This window comes from Ochotona curzoniae, unplaced genomic scaffold, assembly GCF_017591425.1.
Source record: "Ochotona curzoniae isolate NIBS_2020 unplaced genomic scaffold, NIBS_Ocur_1.0 contig_517, whole genome shotgun sequence".
In the NCBI taxonomy this organism is placed as follows: domain Eukaryota; kingdom Metazoa; phylum Chordata; class Mammalia; order Lagomorpha; family Ochotonidae; genus Ochotona; species Ochotona curzoniae.
The window spans coordinates 3,251,041-3,270,647 of NW_024466454.1; the positions used below are offsets into that span (position 1 = coordinate 3,251,041).

Below are 19,607 nucleotides of genomic sequence, written 5' to 3' on the forward strand. Positions count from 1 at the left end.
CCTTAACATTTGAATTAAAAGTTAAGTTTTGCTAAAGTAGCTCATGTAGACCTCCCTTGTAACCATCACTTGCTGATTTTAGGGTACAAAGATAGAGAGCAGCCCAAAGCCTTGAGACCTTGCACCCACATGGGAAACCTGGAAGAAGCTCCTGGATACTGGAAGAAGCTTCAAATCAGCACAGCACTGGCCTTTGCAGTCACTTGGGGAGTGAATCATCGGAAGGAAGATCTTCCTCTCTGTCTTTTCCTCTCTGTATATCTGACTTTGCAATAAAAAAAATAAATCATTAAAAAAAAAAAACTTTATTCCTGTTGATTTTGTTTTTCATTTAAGGGAATGTATAGTAACTGTGTAATAGAGACTATTATATCCAGATGTGAAGATACAATGCAGTATGCATCCCTACTTCCAAATCAAAGATGGATTCCCAATGAAACTGTTGGCTATGCCTTGACATTAGGATGCTGGACTGTCTGCCATTGTCTGTAGCCACAATGTTGGGATACACTTAAATAGCAGAATGATGGATTAATGGCTGATACGAAGGACTATATCATTGTAATAATATTGGAGAAATAAGCTGAAGGGAGGGATTTGGGGGAGGGGGTAAGGGAAATTCCAAAGCCTATGGGGTTGTATCATAAAATTTTTAAAAAAAGGAAAAAAATAATAAAATACAAAAAACAGACACATCCTTCCTCTTTCATGTCACAGCATTTGTGAGAGTACTGGATTAATAAACAGAGAATAGGCACAATGCAATTTCCTTGCTCATTTCCTTTCTCTCTCTCTTTTTTAAAGATTTATTTAATTGAAAGAGCAACGGAGAGAGGGAAGAGTTCTTTCATGTGCTGGCTCACTTCCCAGATGGCTGCAACAACTAGGGCTAAACCTGGCCAGAATCGGGAACCCGTCACTCCATCGGGGTCTCGCTCACCAGGCAGCAGGGCCCAGGCACTTACGCCATCACTTCTTGCCTTCTCAGCCTCATTAGCAGGGAGCTCTGTAGAAAGTGGAGCAGCTGGGACCAAGTGGCACTCCCATCCACTGGTTCATTCCCCAAATGGCGGCTGTGAGTGTACCAGGCCTGAGTCAGCAGGTGCAGCCAGAAGCCTCAAGCCTCTTCCGCATTTCCCAGGTGCATCACAGGGAGCTATTTAGGAAGTGGGTGATCAGCCTTGAACAGCACCCACATTGGGGGTTGTCAGCAGCATAGGCCCAGCCTGACCCACTCCACCCAAACGCCAGGCCCCACTCTGGCACACTTTGATACGTCGTACCTTCCCTTACTGCCAGGCAGAGGTTCTCACTGCAGCCTCTCAGCCGCCAGTCTGGTCCAGATTTCAGAAAATCTAAAAATACTCAACAGTTTTCTTCCTCTGTAAATAATTTATACTTATGAATATAATTTTAGACAAGAAAAAAGGTGGGTTTTTTTTTTTTCTATCTGCCAAAGGAAGGGCAGTAAGTATTTCATCTCTGAATTAGACATTACAATGTTCATACACAAACATACTCATATTTTTATTTAGGAGGAAATTAATTTTAGCAGAAGCAGGGTATAAAACACACTTGGGGCCTTGTACAAACAATTACTGGCTGAAAGAAATGTTAATGAAACTTCAAGCACTTATAAAGTAGAAAAATCAGACTATAATTTGAGAGCAGTTTTAGTCGTTACAATATATGCAGGTAGGGGCCCATCACAGTAGCCTAGTGGCTAAAATTATTGCCTTGCACACACCAGGATCCCATATGGGCACTGGTTCTAATCCTGGCAGCCCCACTTCCCATTCAGCTCCCTGCTTGTGGCCTGGGAAAGCAGTCGAGGACGGCCAAAAGCTTTGGGACCCAGCAACCACTTGGGAGACCCAAAAGAGGCTCCTGGCTCCTGGCTTCAAATCAGTACAAGTATAGCCATTCACAGCCACTTAGGGAGTAAATCAGCAGATCTTCCTCTCCATCTTTCTCCCTCTTTGTATATCTGACTTTCCAATAAAAAAAAATATATACATATATATATCTTCAAAAATATATATATTTAGGTAATCCCCATTACCATGCTAGTTCTTTTTTTTTTTTTAATAAATCTTTCTTTTTTTTGTTTTAAGATTTATTTTTTCTGTTATTTTTTTATTGGAAAGGCAGATATACAGAGAGGAGAGACAGAGAGGAAGATCTTCCATCCAATGATTCACTCCCCAAGTGAGCGCAACAGCCGATACTATGCCGATCCGAAGCCAGGAGCCTCTTCCGGGTCTCCCACAGGGTGCAGGGTCCCAAAGCTTTGGGCCGTCCTCGACTGCTTTCCCAGGCCACAGGCAGGGAGCTGGAAGGGAAGCAGGGCTGCCGGGATTAGAACCGGCGCCCATATGGGATCCCGGGCGTGCAAGGTGAGGACCTTAACCACTTGCGCCACCGCGCCGGGCCCCCTGCTAGTTCTTAACAACTTTTAGATGGGGCCTGGTACCATAGCCTGGTGGCTTAAGTCCTTGTCCTGCATGCATTGGGATCCCATATGGGCACCGGTTCATATCCACCTGTTCCCTTTCCAGTTCCCTGTTTGTGGCCTGGGAAAGCAGTCAAGGACGGCCCAAAGCCTTGGGACCCCGCACCCGCGTGGGAGACCTGGAGGAGGTTCCTGGTTCCTGGCTTCGGGATCAACACAGCACTGGCCGTTGTGGTCACTTGGGGAGTGAATCATTGGATGGATGATGTTCCTCTCTCTCTCCTACTCTATGTATATCTGACTTTCCAATAAAAATAAATAAATCTTTAAAAAAAAAATTTTTTTACAAAGCTTAAGAGAAAATAAAATCATTCTGCTTAAATCTGTTCCATTTACTTATGAGATACAAAATCTGTTAGGTTACCAAGCAAATGGTTGCGTGCAGGAAACTACTAATGAAAAGTCATGTTCACACTGGGAATTTCCTGAGCAGAATGAGAGCAGATTTTCTTCTCCAGGATAATACTGATCTGGGGTGGGATGTAATTCACTTCTAAGAGTTCCCCAGTTCACAATGCTCACCACATTCACACAGCAGCAGAAGACACAGAATTATCAAATATAATTCAAACATAAAATATAACAGCTGTAAGTGGTGGAAATTTGTAGCAAGCAGGATTGAATGTCTAGATACTTGCTGGTGTCCGTGCAATGGGTGTGGACAACGTGCAAGTAAAAACAGCTCCTCTCTTGGCAAGGCCTGGTGGATGTCCCCCAGCCACCTCATTGCAATTTCACCCCCTTTGCAAAAACACTCACTCTGTTAAAGAATTCTGTAATCCATTGAGGCATTGTTGTTTGCCCTTGTGAGATGGATACTACAACTGATGTGAGCCTGGGAGTTAATGTTACTGATAATGTCTTGGTGAATGGGCTTTTAACAATTTATGAGAATTAATGCACACAGGAGTACAATCAAGCCCATGCCATTTCTGGACACCTTATTGTGTGCCTAACTATTGCCCTGGAACCTGGTCCAGACACACAGAGTGCCTTCTGGGAAAGGGCTTGATAAGTGTCCTAAAAATTAATGAAAGTGATGGGAGTATGAGCTGAAACCACTATGATGATAAATAGTTACTGTGACCTTAAAGGCTAGCCTGTCTTTGCAATTTCTTTGGAGCATAGAAAATGTATCTGTTTTGCCACTTTTATGATTTTTGGCTAGAGGAATTAAAGGCTGTTTTTATTAATATTATAGAAATATACTTTTAATTATTGCTTAACTTTATGTGGGGTTATAGAGCCTGTAGTTACAGGGGGGCTTAATATTTTAAACTTTTGTCTCGGATCTTTATGCTTTTTGCCTTGTGAAAAATCTTTATGCATTTCCCCTTAATTGGTAGGTAAGTTGTATAAATAGAAATATAGCGGCAATGTATTACAGATGAGTAGGTAATCGCAGCTTGGCCTCGGAGTCCTGCCTGTCACCCAATGGCTACCACTGAAAAATGAATAATGGCTTGTTTTGAAGAACAATGATTATATTATCCTACAGAATTATCTTTCAGAGCACCTGGTTAACCATAAAGTAAAAAATAAAAGAGTGAAACTCCTGTGCATGTCCACTTAGTCATGAAGTTAAAGACAGAACAACCAAATGTTAGTGCAGAGGCTTGTGATGTATGTGAGTAAATAAAAAGGACAGCTTCTTGAGCTGTTGACAGAGGGCACCAAGTGACTGCTTCCGTGTCTCCTTTTCACTGACTCCACACACCCTTCCTGGAGCTACAAACTCGGCTGGAGCTGGTCTCCGGCAGATCCTGATCTGGAGACTTTAAAACGCATTGCTCAGTTCCTCTAAATCAATCTGTAGCAGCAAGAACGCGGAACTGAGCCATCATCAGCTGCCTCCCAGGCTTTACAAATTAGAGGAAGCTCGAAACAGAATGGAATCAGAAGTGGAAGTCACTCCAATATAAAATTTGGGCATTTCAAGGCAGTCTTTCAACTGTTGTGCCAAACACAGGCACCCTTTAAAAGAATGAAAGATAAAAATATGGTATGTATTCAATATATATTTAAGAACAAATCACTGGCATACACAAATTCACGCATATCTGCACATGATCAAATTTCAACATAAAGCAGCAGATTCAAGAAAAGCAGCATTCTGGTTATCTACTGCTATTTAACAAAAATCATTCTTAAACAATTTCACGTGGTTCTCTTACAAATTTTGGGTCACACATTTGGAAAGGGTCAGCAATGCCACTGCAGTTGAAGAGCTCTACCTCTTGGACTCGATATCTTTTTTTCTTCTGATGAAGTACCCTGGGCTAATCAGATTGCTTACGTAACTGCTAATAATGACTTACTGACCAATATTCTAGTAAGTAAGGTAGAAGCTCTCATCTCTCCTACCTAGTCTTACAAGTTACACTAGTGGGAACTGCATATTTTGCTGGAAACAAGTAAACCTAAATTCGAGGGGACTTAAACCCATCTGTGGATGAGAGAGCAAAGTCTACCCACACAGGTTCACACATGAGACGGGAAATAAAACTTCAGCCATCTTTAGAACACACACCTGTCATAAAGGGAATTAGGTGATATAACTGCTTGTTACTCCTGAGATTGTCAACTACTAATCCAAGAAGGATCTACTTCCCCGCTCAAAGGACAAAACTGTAACAATTTAACTAACGTCATTGGCTTTATTTTGAATTCTAGAATCAATCAATGCTTCATCCCATGAGACAGTATTCTGACGACACAAACAAACATGTTTAGAGACAGAGAGGGCTAAAGAAAGCAGAAACAAGGCATATTAGTCATTTCAATGTTACTTGCCTTGAAATACAGGTTCAAGAAGAGTAACAGAAAGACTGTTTAATGTTACCTTTTTTGTATAAAAGGCTGAGGGAACTTAATTATTGCACCAAATGAAACCAGCCCATTTGGGAAACTTGCCTGTTATTTTTGTAATTCTGATTTTTCAAAAGATCTTTTTGGGCCCTGTGCAGGAACTTAGTCCAAATCTATATAGCCTTCTATAGTGTCTATTTGTTACACAGCATTACAACATATTTAGCTAACTGAAAACCTTGCAAAAATATTGCCTGTAAGCTTTATATCTTGAAATATTTTATTTACCAAATAATCTCATTTACTGAATACTTTCTTTTGCTTAATTAATGGTGAGCTCCAACCAGCAGTTGCCACTTGGAGTAGATAAGCTTCTACTGCATACAATGACTTTCTTTTCTGGTAAGATTCCCACCTGGAGGTACACTGGGAACCAATGGTTTAAGTGCCTTTTCCATTGCATTCTAGTAACTCAAATCCTTTTATACAACTTGTTTTCAACAATTTAAGTTGTTTATATGTATTTAGCTTTAGCCTGGTGATGTAGAAAACGTACACATCTTAGATGGAAATCATTTATTTTGTGTCTTGATGGAGTCTTAACATAAAAGAAAACTTCTCTATGGAAGTAAGCTACAGGAGCTAGTGATATGAAGCTGCTGCATGCAACCCTGGTAGCCTTTAGGGAGCACCAATTCAAGTCCCAGCTGCTCCTCTTGTGACCCAGCCCCCTGCTAAGGGTCCAGGGAAGCAATGGAAGATAGCCCTGCACCCACGTGAGAGATACAGAAGATTCTCCTAACTCATGGTTCTGGCCTGGCCCAGCCTCAGCCTTGTGTCCACTCACGCATTAAATCAGTGGATCTCAATCTCTTTCCTTATTTGTGTGTGTATGTATGTGTGCATGTCTTCCTCTCTATAATTCCTTCCAAAAAATCTTCAAAAAACAATTTTAAACCTAATTTAAAAGGAAAAAGTTATAAACAAGAAAATGCAAACTCAAAGTATATAGATTATTTATTCTAGTCAAGCTGTGGATTCCTTTTTCCTTTTGTGAAAAATAAAGTTTAGCAGACATTTTCCACAAGCAAAACAACAGCTCTAGCATCTTGTATAACAATTCTTTTTGCCATGAGATGTGCTAGTGTCCAGTTTTGTTGTAAGCATTCTTTGAACTAGACATGATGGTCACTCTGTCTGCCCACACAGGCACTAAGACACCAGTATGTAACTCTGCATCCTACTCACCGACTGTGTAAGGGACTTCTAGGCAGTGAAATCTCAAGATACGGTATTGGCAGTCAGCTAGTTTAAGATCTGCTGAGCTGGAGGTATCTGTGAGTTGTTATCCCCACTTCCCTGTGTAATTCTAGTTTGCTTGTCAATCAAAATGCGCCCCCTGGATATGAACCAGTTTGGTCCAGGTCTTAGGGAGAAAATGCCATGGAAATGCTTATTAAGCTCCATGTGGAAGTTTATTAAGTTCCATGCCTGAGGGGGTAAACCCCTACATCTCATAAAAGGAGGTGCTGGGACACAACTAGAGGAGCTTCTGGTGCTTGCTCTCTCTGAGCTTCCTCATCTCCCACTCCCTTCCTCCTTCTGGCCTGCTGCCTATTCATGTTGGATATCGGTGTGGGTTAACCTATACTCAAGTGTGCACATGCTCACTTTCTTCTCTTCCAAATAAAATTTACTTTGTATATGTCAGCATTAAGAATACTTCCTTCTGTGCATAACCACCTTGAAAAAATATACATACCCCACTGCCTCATTTCAAGTAAGTTTATTAGTTCTTAGGTCATTGCACATTTATTATACACTGATGCTACTCAATGTAACACGATGTTTTCAGAATTAAAATGCTACCTAGGTACTAAAGAAAATCAGATTCAGAATTCCTTGTAAAAAGCACAGACACACCTTAAAAAGTCAAGTTGTACTCCATCAGAGAGGAAATGCAAAAAAAAAAAAAAATGTGAATTCTATGACATTAATATTATCCGGGGACTAGAAGATTTAAATTTTTTTGGTAATACCCATTTTCCTTTGTTTCCGTCCTCAGGCCTGTACCAAGAGAGTAACTTCTCCACTGTAAAGCCAACAGAAGGGCTGTGTTCTTGTTAACACACAGCCTGGTGACAGTAAACAATAAACAGCAAGAAGTCCCCAAAGTCCAACAAGGCAAGCAATTACTTAAACTGCAGAGATGAACAATCACTCCAAGGCTGGAAAAACACAATTCCATCCTAGGGACAAAGAATTTTTCTTAAAAGGTAATTTCAGACAAATAATTATGATACAGACACTAGTTATAGTTACCTGAATAAAAATCCCTTCAAATTAAGACATGAACTTTTTATCCCAATATTTTTCAACTCAAAGAGATAGCATTCCAATATACAAAGTTTTACTAATACTTTTAATGCACTACAAAAGATACAGCTTTTCAACTTTGCAAACACAGAAGGAAATCAAAATATCCTATTTTGCTTTCTAAAAGATTCATCAAAGTTGTATACTTGAATTCCTAATATACCTAATGATTAAGACTGAAATACTTCATTTTACTAAATTTTCACTGATCCTACAGAAAATGTACCATGCTTATTTACCTTGACCATTACATGTAGCTACGTGTAGTCTTACCCATAAACTGACTCAGGTAAGTTACTAATTATGTGTCATGTTCAGTATAATTAAAAACTACCAAAACCTACTCACAGAGATAAATATCTTTCAGAAGAAAGTGGCAGAATAAGATATCTTGCTGATTACAGAAGCAGTTAAGACTCACTCTGATTATACTGCCAAAGATTGGCCTTAATAGTAGAAAAGTGCTCTAAGGCTCCTGCTTAGCTGTGTACACTGTTAGTATTTATTTATTATATTTCTCTTGTGTCATTTTCTTCTACTATTTTTTAAATCTATTTTCACAGCAGAACCTAAAAACAGACCCAAATCCTCCACAGTAGTATTTGTGGTAAATATGGCTGGGAAACCATACACTTTAGAACCTTCTAAATTAACAAAGTTTACTAGTACTAAAGTTAAAACTTCTCTAGAAGCTGAAAAAAAAATAAATAAAGTTTACTAGCATATCAAAGATGTTAAGAAACTCACTGAACTCTAATTTAGTCCAGTCTTTCACAAATTTCTCAATACAGGTAGTAAAGCACTGCTCACAAAAATCACAGTTACCTTACCAGCCACCCAAGGTAACAATTTTCCAAAAATAGGTCAAACCTCCAGAGACCACAACTGATTTGGAAAGCATGGCCTTTTTTGATCTGTGAGGTCTCTTTACGAAGACATCACTTAGCTACTTTTCAAGAACTGCAAACATGGCTATATTAGCAGAACGTACCAATGACTTCAATGTATCTTTAACTATTAAGTTGGGCTGCTGCAGCCAACACTGCTGCAACTCTTCTAGCACATTTGCACAGTCCAAAGGCGGAATTCCACCATTTAGCTGGTCATGCTTTTCAAATATCATTATTCTTGCTTTTTCACTAAAAACCTTTAGCTTAATCATATCAATTCACTTTGTATTGCTTATTTTTTTTTAATTGGAAAGGCAGATGTACAGAGAGGAGGAGAGACAGTGAGGAAGATCTTTCATCTGATGATTTACTCCCCAGGTGGCCACCAATCCGAAGCCAGGAGCCAGGAACTTCCTTCCGGGTCTCCCACGCAGGTGCAGAGTCCCAAGGCTCTGGGCTGTCCTCCACTGCTTTCCCAGGCCACAAGCAGGGAGCTGGATGGGAAGTGCAGCTGCGGGGATTAGAACCAGCGACCATATGGGATCCTGGTGCATTCAAGGTGAGGACCTTAACCACTACATTATCGCACCAGGCCGGTGAATTGCTTATTAAACCTACAAAACATACAGCACAACTGCATCACTAAGACTTGAGTTTTTTCTTTTCTTTTTTTTTTTTTTAAATGAATCTATACTTTAGGACAAGCACATTTTCTTGCGACCCAGTTAGGAACTATTCAAGTCCTAAGTGCTGAAAATCCTTCTCTTCCACAAAATGCTTATACCTTGATAAAGAATTACTATTATTCCACCAGAAAGTGGAAATTATTGAGCTAAAGGAATATTCAATCAGAGGGCCAGGACTTTTTTGAAAAACCTTGAGAGTCACTCTAAAGTGTCTCATCCAGATCACCACTTAGGGAGGAGCGCTCAGCCATCTGGTCCACACCAACCAAATGTGGCAAAACTGAATCTGAGTCAGTCGTGTGAGCCAGAGAAGCTTCTCTGAACGTGCACGTTCAAAGAATATACCTCCTAGGTTTGAGTGGGCAGGAAGAGCTTCCAGGAATGTCTTAAATTTAAAAAACTAAATCATGCAAAAAAAACCCTCCGATCAAAAATATTTCCCGAGTTTATGTTTAAAACATTGCCAGGTAATAGATACAGCATGCAATTTTAGTCAGGCAGAGATTAACACAAAATGGAATAAAAAAAGTATGAGGGACGTGCTTGATGGATTTTCAGTATGTTTCCAGCTACTGAACTCAATTAAACTACTAAGAGCTCTACTCCAAAGCAAACTTTGTAACTGCCAGGTTATTGTGCTAAGGATGGGGCAAAAACATGCACAACAATGTAAAAACATTTAGAGCATAAAAATTCAGAGAACTTTGATTCGATTTCCCAAAGTCACAATGCTAAAAGCCCTACTGTTGATACTCCTACTCAGATACTGATCTGGAAACAAGGCAGCCAAAATAAATAACAGGTTTACAAAAACTCGGGTTGAGAAATGAATAACCACACTGTTGGGACTGCCAACCAATTTGGCCTTGGGCAAGGCACTCATCTCTCTGGTCACTTGTTCAATGCACTGAAAGGAGAGGCTAGATCACTGCTTGTACAATCTTCTGGCTCTCAAAGCCTGTATTTCTACTACTAGGTTTCAGTTATTTCCTAGTTGTACACTAGACACTCAGAGAATTATTAACTGTACTAGGTCACAGGGTTATCACTGCAAAGCAATTCACCTAATAAACATTATCCTCAAACAAACCTGTGTACTGCTTGGCAGTCAAATGTACAATTATCAGCTGATGCACCTGCTCCTATGTCCTGAGGATTCTGCTTATGCCAGTAATCATAATTACTACTAGATCTTTAAAAAAAAAAAAGTATGGGCCAGGTGCTGTAACCTAGTGGCTAAAGTCTTTGCCTTGCCGGGATCCCATATTGGTGTTGGTTCATATTCCAGCTGCCCTGCTTCCCATCCAGCTCCCTGCTTGTAACCTGGGAAAGCAGTCAAGGATGGCCCAAAATCTTGGGACGCAACACCCATGTGGGAGACCTAGAAGCAGCTACTGGCTCCTGGCTTTGGACCAGCTCAGCTCTGGCCGTTGCGGCCACTTGGGGAGTGAATCAATGGACAGAACATCTTCCTCTGTATGTCCTTCTCTGTATATCTGACTTTCCAGTAAAAATACACAGATTTTTTTTTAGAAATTTATACATTTTGTTGTTGGAAAGGCAGATTTACAGAGAAAGATCCTCTGTCCATTGGCACACTCCTCAAATGGTCAGCTCAGGTCAGAGCTGAGCTTACCCAAAGCCAGGAGCCCCCTTCGGGTCTCCCACATAGGTGCAGGGTCCCAAGGCTTTGCTCTTTTCCCTGCTCCTTTCCCAGGCCACAAGCAAGGAGCTGGATGGAAAGTAGAGAAGGCGGGACACAAACTGGCTGCCTGTACGGGATCCCACCGCATGCAAAGCCAGGATTTTAGCCACTGAGCCATTGAGTTGGGCCTTATGATTAGATCCTAAGGACAAGCCTCAAACTTTTAAGACCTTTAAATTAAGTGGGTAATATATACTTAAGATCTCAGGGCTCCACTGAAAAACAACTCTGTCAGCCAAATACCCTGTGTTATGTTTAGGAGTTAATCTACCACAGCTGTGAACCTCAAAATACTCTAACAGGTCCTTTCTTCCACAGATCCTTAGTGTCTAAATGTAAGTAGTTTTTTTTTTTTCTTTACTCCTAGGAGACTAAAAAGACTCCACATTTACACATTTATTCATTCTTATGCAATGCACTCTTTTTCCTGTTAATTTCATATGGAAATATCCATTACAGAAAGTACTTTATGCCTATTTTTAAATCTTCAGTAAAATTATTCCTAGATATACATTAACTGGCTACAGCTTACTTTTCATCATAAAATCAACGAAGATTTCGTCTAATCATTTCAATTAGGGATTTTCATAAAAAGCTTTATAATTTAGAAATGCCTTATAATTAAAAACATGTTTCCAAACTGTGAACAGAGATACAGAAATTTCAGCAGTATGCTTTCTGCCTACACATTTAAAAAGTGAGTTATGCACAGTCCCCCAGGGATATCTGAAAGCATTCTTAATAAACCCCTGAACTTAACATGAACAACTAAGCGCATGCACGGACCTTCTGAGAAGCTAGCATCAAGTTTTGAGATGCTCAGAGGGGCTTTTGACTTTGACTACAAGTATTCTATAGTGCAACATACTTTCAGATTTTATTCTCAGCATATTATAATATTATAATCATATGAATTTTCTCAATTCAAGGATTTCTGAAGGACTGTAATTGCCAATATTTCCAGAATACTAGCCAGAATGGACCTATGAGTACTTGTAACATTAACTTCTTTAGAAAGCTTTTTTAAAATGTTCCAAATAACTCACCAAGAACAATCATACAGTCACAAAGCAGTGTACTCTAATTTGTAATGTAGTGTGTGGGGAGCCATGCAGTTGGGTCGGGTGGCATGGGTGTGGTAATGAGCACCGCTCCTCAGTTAGCAAGACTGCAAGGAGTTTCTAGCTGCGAGGCAAGGCCCGGCAGAATGTCTCTGGTCACCTCATTGCTGCCTCACCCATTGCATGGAATTCAATCACCTCTCTGATGTTTCATAGAATTCTTCTGAGGTGTTGTTGTTGTTTTTCTGCTAATGTGAAGTGATTCCTGTAACTGGTATGATACCTCAAATTGATCTATCATGTTATGATAAAAACACCTATAGTAACATAAGGCTATGACACACAGTTAAAAGTATACAATAGTACAATTGAGCCCACTATGTTTCCAAACATCCTGTTATGTGCCCACTTTTGCCCTGAAATTTGCCCTAGTATTGGTAATGTTTTCCTTAAGAAATGGTTTGATAATATCTTGCAACAGATGGCAAAAGAGTTTGTTTACCATACACCTCAAACTGTTACAACACATGATATGACGCATTTTAGTTTCTTATCATAGAAAGCAAAAGTATATGGGGCATCTTTTATAAGGAAATAAATGTGAACCCCCTCAAATTGGCTTAAAATCTCAATCTTATATTGGCACTTATATTTAGGGAAAGAAAACAGTTTATATAGATGAAAGAAAGTTTCTTGTAAAGGCCCTCTGTTTGTAGATTAGCTGAATTGCCTTGATCCCTTTCACTGCCCTTTAACAAAAGAACAAAAAACAATTGAATCAGCACTAGGTGAAGGTGACCGTAATTAATGCATGATTTGATAATAAGATTTAGTAAATAATCTATGTTATATGCTTTTATAAAATCCTTTCATTTATGATCTTTTAATTCTGTATTCTTAATATCTTAATCAATATTAGTTTGTGTTTAGTAAACGTTGATTTTGAGTATAAGTAAACCACTTGTCACTATGTAACTGCATGCGCTGCCAACCGTGGAGTTTCTGGCTTCAGCCAGGTGATTGCAGGTTTCAATGAGTAATGGTTTGCTAAGAATGTTTTCTTTGAAATAGAAAAATATTTTTTAGGATTGCTTCTTGCATTTTCATAACCATGATGTAATGAAAAATGAAACAATTGGATGTTGTGCAAAAACTTGTGATGATTTATGTATAAATAAAGAAGGCAACTTTTCGGAGTTGTCCATTATGAGCATCAAGTCATAGTGGTCCGTGTCTTATCCCTTGCTATCATCTCGCCGATCCACACATCCTTTGCAAGCTCTCAGTCAGCTGGGGCTGGTCTCCAGCAGTAGTGAGAGGTTGCTTTCAAGAACTGATGAAATATGTACACAATATCAGTAACATTTTGTTGGGGGTCTAAGATACACAGGGATATAGATTTAGATATGAAGACAACGTAAGGTTTTTTCTATTGTGTTCTTGATCCAGGTGATCATCCCCACTTCATCCCTGCCTAAATGTTCTTTTTCTCCATTTCCACTTTTCTAAAACTTACTTTCCTTCCAAAATTATCAGTTTCCATCTAACAGTCTCTACTACCAACTCTGGATATAATCAACTATTGCTAAAATCGGTTTCATTTATACACTATCAGTCTCCCCAGCCACACTACCTCTCTGCTCTTCAGTAGCTAATCTTGCTACAGTTTATGCACGTGTATATGAACAAATTTCCAATTCATCTGGTTAAACATGTAGTCATACTGTATGGTAAATTGGTAAAAATCATCCACAGATTAGCTCCAAAATACAGAAAAGAAATGGTTAGAGATACAGATGAGGCAACTGATCATAGTTGAAAGCTCTGAAAGTTCAAGATCTTCACACCTATTACTGCTTGCTATTTTCCATAACACAAAGTTTGTCTCTCCTACGAATAACAGAGACCTTCTTAAGGGCAGATCCCAAGGTTTTTCTTCTTCATATACCTGACCATCACAGAGCAGAAGAATCTAACTTACTGTGCCTATTTCTTCATTAGGCAGAATTACCTTCCAAAGAAACTTATCCTAGTCCTGGTGCAGTAGCCTAGTGGCTCACCTTGCATGTGCAGGGATCCCATATGGGTGCTGGTTCATGTCCCGGCTGCTCTACTTCCCTACCAGCTCCCTTCTTATGGCCTGGGCAAACAGTAAAGGACAGTCCAAAGACTTGGGATCCTGCACCCATGTGGGAGACCTGGAAGAAGCTCCTGGCTCTTACCTTCAAATCAGTTCAGCTCCAGCCCTTGTGGCCACTTGGGGAATGAACCAGCGGATGGAAGATGGAAGATCTTTCTCTCTGTCTCTCCTTCTCTTTGTGAATCTTTCCAATAAAAATGAGTACATTTAAAAAATACTCCATCCATTCATTACAAATTACTGGGCATATACTTTCCTAGTATGAGCTGTCTTGATAATTGTAAGGTATCAAAAACAAATCTATCCTCTATCAATAAAAATTTGACCACACCCTTAACAATCCATGACAAAAAGGGCAGGAGAGGACAAAAAAAAAAAATAGCAGAAAAGCAGCAACACTTCAGTTTTAAAGAAAGGTAGTATATACCTAAGAAATCCAAGTTTGATGTTTGAAAGAGGTCAAGGACTTTAAAGGCTACCCTCCCCCTCCATTGTGCAGATGGGGAAACTAAAGTCCAGACAGGGGAAGTGACTTGCCTTAAGTTGCCTTCAACTCACTAACGACACCAAATTAAAACACAAACCTGCTGATTCACAGTTAGTTAAGAATTTTCTATACCACAGCCTTCCGTCCTAATCCATAATATTAACTACTTAAAGAGAAATGAGTTATTTTATTATTAATACTTCACATGTGAGAGCAAAGGGTAAAGCAGAGAGGGTAAGGAAAATGTAGGCAGCAAATCGGTAAGATGTTATGCATGAAGATTTTTAAGTAAACACTACACTTCCACATTTGCTATTAATAGTATCAATTTCATATATTTTGACATACAGGGACTGTAACATAAATAAACATTTAAAAAAATACTAGAAAGGAAAAACGTACCTCTAAAGCAAGAAAATATAAATAATGCACAATGTAATACACAAAAATCACTAGGATTTATTTGGAAGCAGTATCACAAGGTAAAATCACAGGGAGTGCTAACAGTTATCGAACACCTGAGGTCATGTGGATGTTTTCAACTGTAGACACAAATACAAATAAGCATGCTATCTGTCTCAGATGCATGAGTTTTGGAGCTGGAAACACAGCTTGAATCCTTCCTCTACCACTTCTCTGATACTCTTTCTCTTTATTCGTAAAAAACGGAACCCTCATTAGAGAAATCAAATGACAACTATATACGATCATTTATTTAAGGCCTAAATGCAGTCCCTGGATGAAACAAGAATTACATCAAGTTTCCTCCCACAACCCCTATGGGCCAAATTAAACTAAAAACTAGACTGACTTACAAGCCTCCTTCCTGTCCATTTAAGACTCTGTTTTGATGATAAGGAAAATCCTATTAGTTTGCTTCAGAATAATTACTTGATTACAAAAATTTATTTTCCTTATCTTTCCTTCAAACTGGGAAAACAAAAGGATGAATTTGTAAGTGTTGAAGTCTATCAGTTGTATATAAATTCAGCACCTTCCTTCTGACTTACTGAACTGAAACCCTAAGCCTACTTACAGGTCATGTTGAAGAGAGGAACTACAGAAACAACGTGTGGGAAGGAGGAAGAGTAAGAGGCCAAAGAAACTATTCAAATGACTCAATTCTAGGAGTGATTCAATGTCTTCTTCTTAAAGTTAAATTCACGTATTAATCTCTAAGCAAAACAAATGTTTAAAAGATTCAGAATCTCCATGATCCAGGTGCTTTCGTAACTTGATCCCACAGATTAAGCAAATGTCATCTTTCTTTGGGCATGTAGAGTGTCAGTTTCTGCCAGTAAGAATCCAAGCATTGCAAGATGGGAGCATGCCTACCAAACTGGCTCATACATTTAGTAGTCACTCAGTTTTTTCTACTCCAAGTGCAGACTTGCCTAGCCGCATAGTCCCTCACTACTAGTTCATTTCTTTGAATAGTGTTTTTCCCCTCCTAATCATAAAAAAGCTCTTTCTGGGGAAAAAAAAAAAATGGAAAAAATTTGAAAGTACAAGCATTCTTTAACCACCCATGGTCTTTTTAACTGAGGATTAAAACATTACAAGGAGCCATAGCATCATCTTTTCTATGGACTTGGTCATACTTGCATTGCAATCGTGCCAAATATTTAAATTTGGAGGGAGTGCTTGCCACTAAAGAGTAACTGCCAGACCTTACCTGAGAATCTCCATTCCAGCTTTCTTGAGTCTAAACTTATAATACATTTTTCCTTATTTAACTAAATGGTTTCTTCTCAATCACAGTTCTGAGACTCCCTTATTCTGTTGCTAACAACTTTCTCTTCCTTAAAATTATTGCTATTCTAGATTGCTCTAAGCAGTGTATGGTGTATGAGTATTCTTTTCTTTCATAATTGAATTATCTTTTATAACCTCCTGACAATCTCTTAAAATTTTGGGGGGTTTTTTGTCAAGTATGAATGCCTAGCACAGAGCACAGTGTCTGGCAACAAGCAGATGCCCAACTAATGTTTACTAACTCTGTCCATCTTCACCTGCCACTTACTACCTGTGTGAACACTGGTTAAAACTCTCTGAATCTCAGCTCCCAAACTACAAAATAAAATCAAAAGCAGCTGAAAACAACGCCTGCCACAGAGCAGCTCCCTGTAACATCCGCATTATTTTCAACATAATATAGAACTTAAAAGATGTTTCTTAGTCTATATGGTGTACTATGGAATCCATCTCTTATAAACAATTTGTTTTCACAACATTCTTATAACTATTAAAAACACTTTTTGCCCTTTTCCTTTTACTGCTGATTTATCATCAATTATTCCAATTCTCTCCCACACCACCATAGGGCACCATCATCTACGGACTAAGCTGCAAGAACAGGCTTAGCTGATTTCCACACCCTTAGATCTTCATTCCAATCTTCCTATCTCCTTTAAAATCCTTCCACTGTCATTCCTATCTATTGTGGCTTGTACCACATTCAAACTACAAGGACTCCTGGCTCCTTAATAACCCACCACCCAAAATCCTAGTTCAAATGATGGCTCTAAACTCACCTCTTTTAAGAAACCTTCCCTGATCAACTCCACACCACTGAGTTTACTCCTCTGCTCCAGGCGCGCCTCAGCACTCAGGTATTCCGTTACACTAAAGGTAAAATGTTATCACAATGAATAGTGTTACAAAGAAATAACTTCCACAAAATTATTCCTACACCCCAAACAATGCTCCATGAATACAATGCCTCTTTTCTTTGTAATTAACAAGGACATATCCTAAACAGCAAATGTTCTCTCTGGTTTCTGTCCTTGGCTTTTCAGAATCTTATCATCAGATGGAAAGCACTTCTCCCATTTCAATCCTTAGGAATCAGGGTACTGGGTCACCTTCTTTCTTCTTAACATACCCCACAAATAAAACTCTTTCAATCTTCAAACAGAAAGTCAATACCATGGCTTTCTCCCTACCCCTATCCCAGCGAAAAGAACTTTAAACCTACTTAGCACCAAACTTTCCCCTCTGCTGAAGAATTACCCAACAAGCTTAACACCTTGCCAAACTCATTATATTAAAAAAGTTGCTTCTATACAATAAAAGAATTACAGCTATATCATTCTCACCGCTGTTACCATAAGAGATCTTGCATCACTTGCATGCTGTATTACACTCAACAGCGGAGTTGAGAAACTCCCCCATAGGGCAGATTTTCTGGACAGTATATTCTGACGTCTAACACACTCTACATACTTTAACATAAAGGAGGAGGCGGGTTCCTCATTGCCAAGCAATCAAGAGCAAACAATACTAGGGCCATCCCCTCCAGGAAGGAGCCTGTGCGCCGCCAAGGCCAAGAGCAATCAGATAGACTGTCCAAAGGGGTGGGAAGACCTGCAAGAGTTCACAAATCTGAACCATGAATGAGTCTGAGTCCTTCCCACACAGCACACTTGCGTTTCACGATTGACTCTCCCGACCCTGCAGGAACGGACAATTGCTCTTGCTCAACGACTCATAAAAGATTCACAGCCTTTAGCTACCCACACATCAATCTACCTCGTCTGCTCCTTGCACTCATATACTTTCTCCTAAGAAGCCACACAGCACACCTCCAGTCCTAAAGCCTGCATCCACGCCTCACCCCTCAAACCTCCCCTCGGTCACCTTTCGGTTTCAGGGCAAGTCTCTTACTCTGGATCCACGCGTCCCCCATATGTTCAGAGACCTTAACCTTCAAAGCCCAAGCCTGCTCTCCCTTCGCTCCCGGCTGACTAACCCCCGGCCCGGCTCCTCTGTCTCTAAGATCAATGCCATTTCCAAGAGCCCAGCAGCGCTCCTCAGCCCCGCGCCTTCGCTCAGGGCATCCATCTCTGAGCATCACCCCCTTCCCCATCACTTTTTGCTTCTCCAGGCCTCCCTGGGCTGCCCCGCTCCCCCAGGAAGCACCCCCTCCCCACCTTCGCCACCTCTAAGAGGCCTCCCGCCCCGGGCGGCGCCCCCCACCCCCAGCCCCACGGCTGCAAGCCAGGCCCCTCCCCAAGTGCCCCCTCAGAAAGGCGGCGGTCCCGCCCGGCGTGGCAGAGCCCACCCCGGCTGAAGCTGGCGGGCGGGGGCGGGGCGGCGGGTCGTCGCCTCCCCGGGGCCTGGCCTTCCTCGGCGGCGGCTCCCGCAGCCGCGGCTCGGGCGTGGCGAGGAGGAGCCCGCAGCCCGCCTCTCCCTCCGCAGCCGCTCGCCGCTCACCTAGACGGAGAGGCTCGGGCCTCGCTCTCACTCCGGCCGTCCGGCGATGGCTGCGCCGCCGCTGCCGTGGCGCTCTCCTCACTCGCTCTTCCACCGCCCCCGATCGGCTGCTGAAGAGCGGCCGGGCAGTGGCTCGCCCATTGGCTGCGGCCCGCACTCGCGTCAGCCGGCCCCGACCGCACCTCGCGCTCGGACTGGCTGCCGCGGCGCCTCTTTTCCACGTCTGCTCCGGATTGGCTGCCTCGCGCACCCTTCCCCGGAGGACCACTCACCCTCCTCCCCGCTCCGGCCTCCCACTCCCCAACCAGGTTTCCATCCGGGAGGGAGGGGGGCGGGAGCGGGCGCCCGTGGGCCGCGGACGGCCAATGGGGGCGCGGAGTGAGGGCCGGGAGGTGGGCGCTGAGGCGACCGGCCCGCGGGGGGACAGCTCCGCCAATGGGCGCGCGCCCCACATCCCGGGCTCAGGAGCGCCTCCCTTGGCCGCTCGCATCCCGGCGGGTCGCGCCCAGGGCCACGCCCGGCTGCCCGCGGCGCGGGAGGGACGCCGGCTGGAAAGGTGGGGAGCGTGCGGCGAGGCCGGCGCGGGGAGCCCGTCGACAGCCATTGTGGCGTGCTGCGGCACTTGGCTTACGTGGGTCCCGGGGCGCCTTTCGCTGTGGGTCTCGGGGGGCACCACGGGCCTCTCGGAGAACTCTCGGTTAGGCTCGGGTCGGTGAGAGGGCTGCTG

The 19,607-nt window shown here is 41.7% G+C and overlaps 1 protein-coding gene across 3 annotated transcripts in view; it reads right to left on the minus strand.

Moving 5' to 3' along the window:
- Positions 1 to 19,006, minus strand: part of FAR1 (fatty acyl-CoA reductase 1) — a 55,498-nt gene extending 36,492 nt beyond the window's left edge. Inside the window, exons 1-2 of one of the 3 annotated variants that reach the window (XM_040989075.1) lie at positions 18,881 to 18,996; positions 17,200 to 17,290 (exon numbers count right to left, since the gene is read on the minus strand). The gene's annotated coding sequence lies outside the window, so the exon portion shown is untranslated. Of the gene's footprint in view, positions 1 to 17,199; positions 17,291 to 18,880 lie in introns of all 3 variants that reach the window. The other 2 variants (XM_040989077.1, XM_040989076.1) reach the window with 2 other exon arrangements.
- Positions 19,007 to 19,607: the final 601 nt, after the last annotated feature.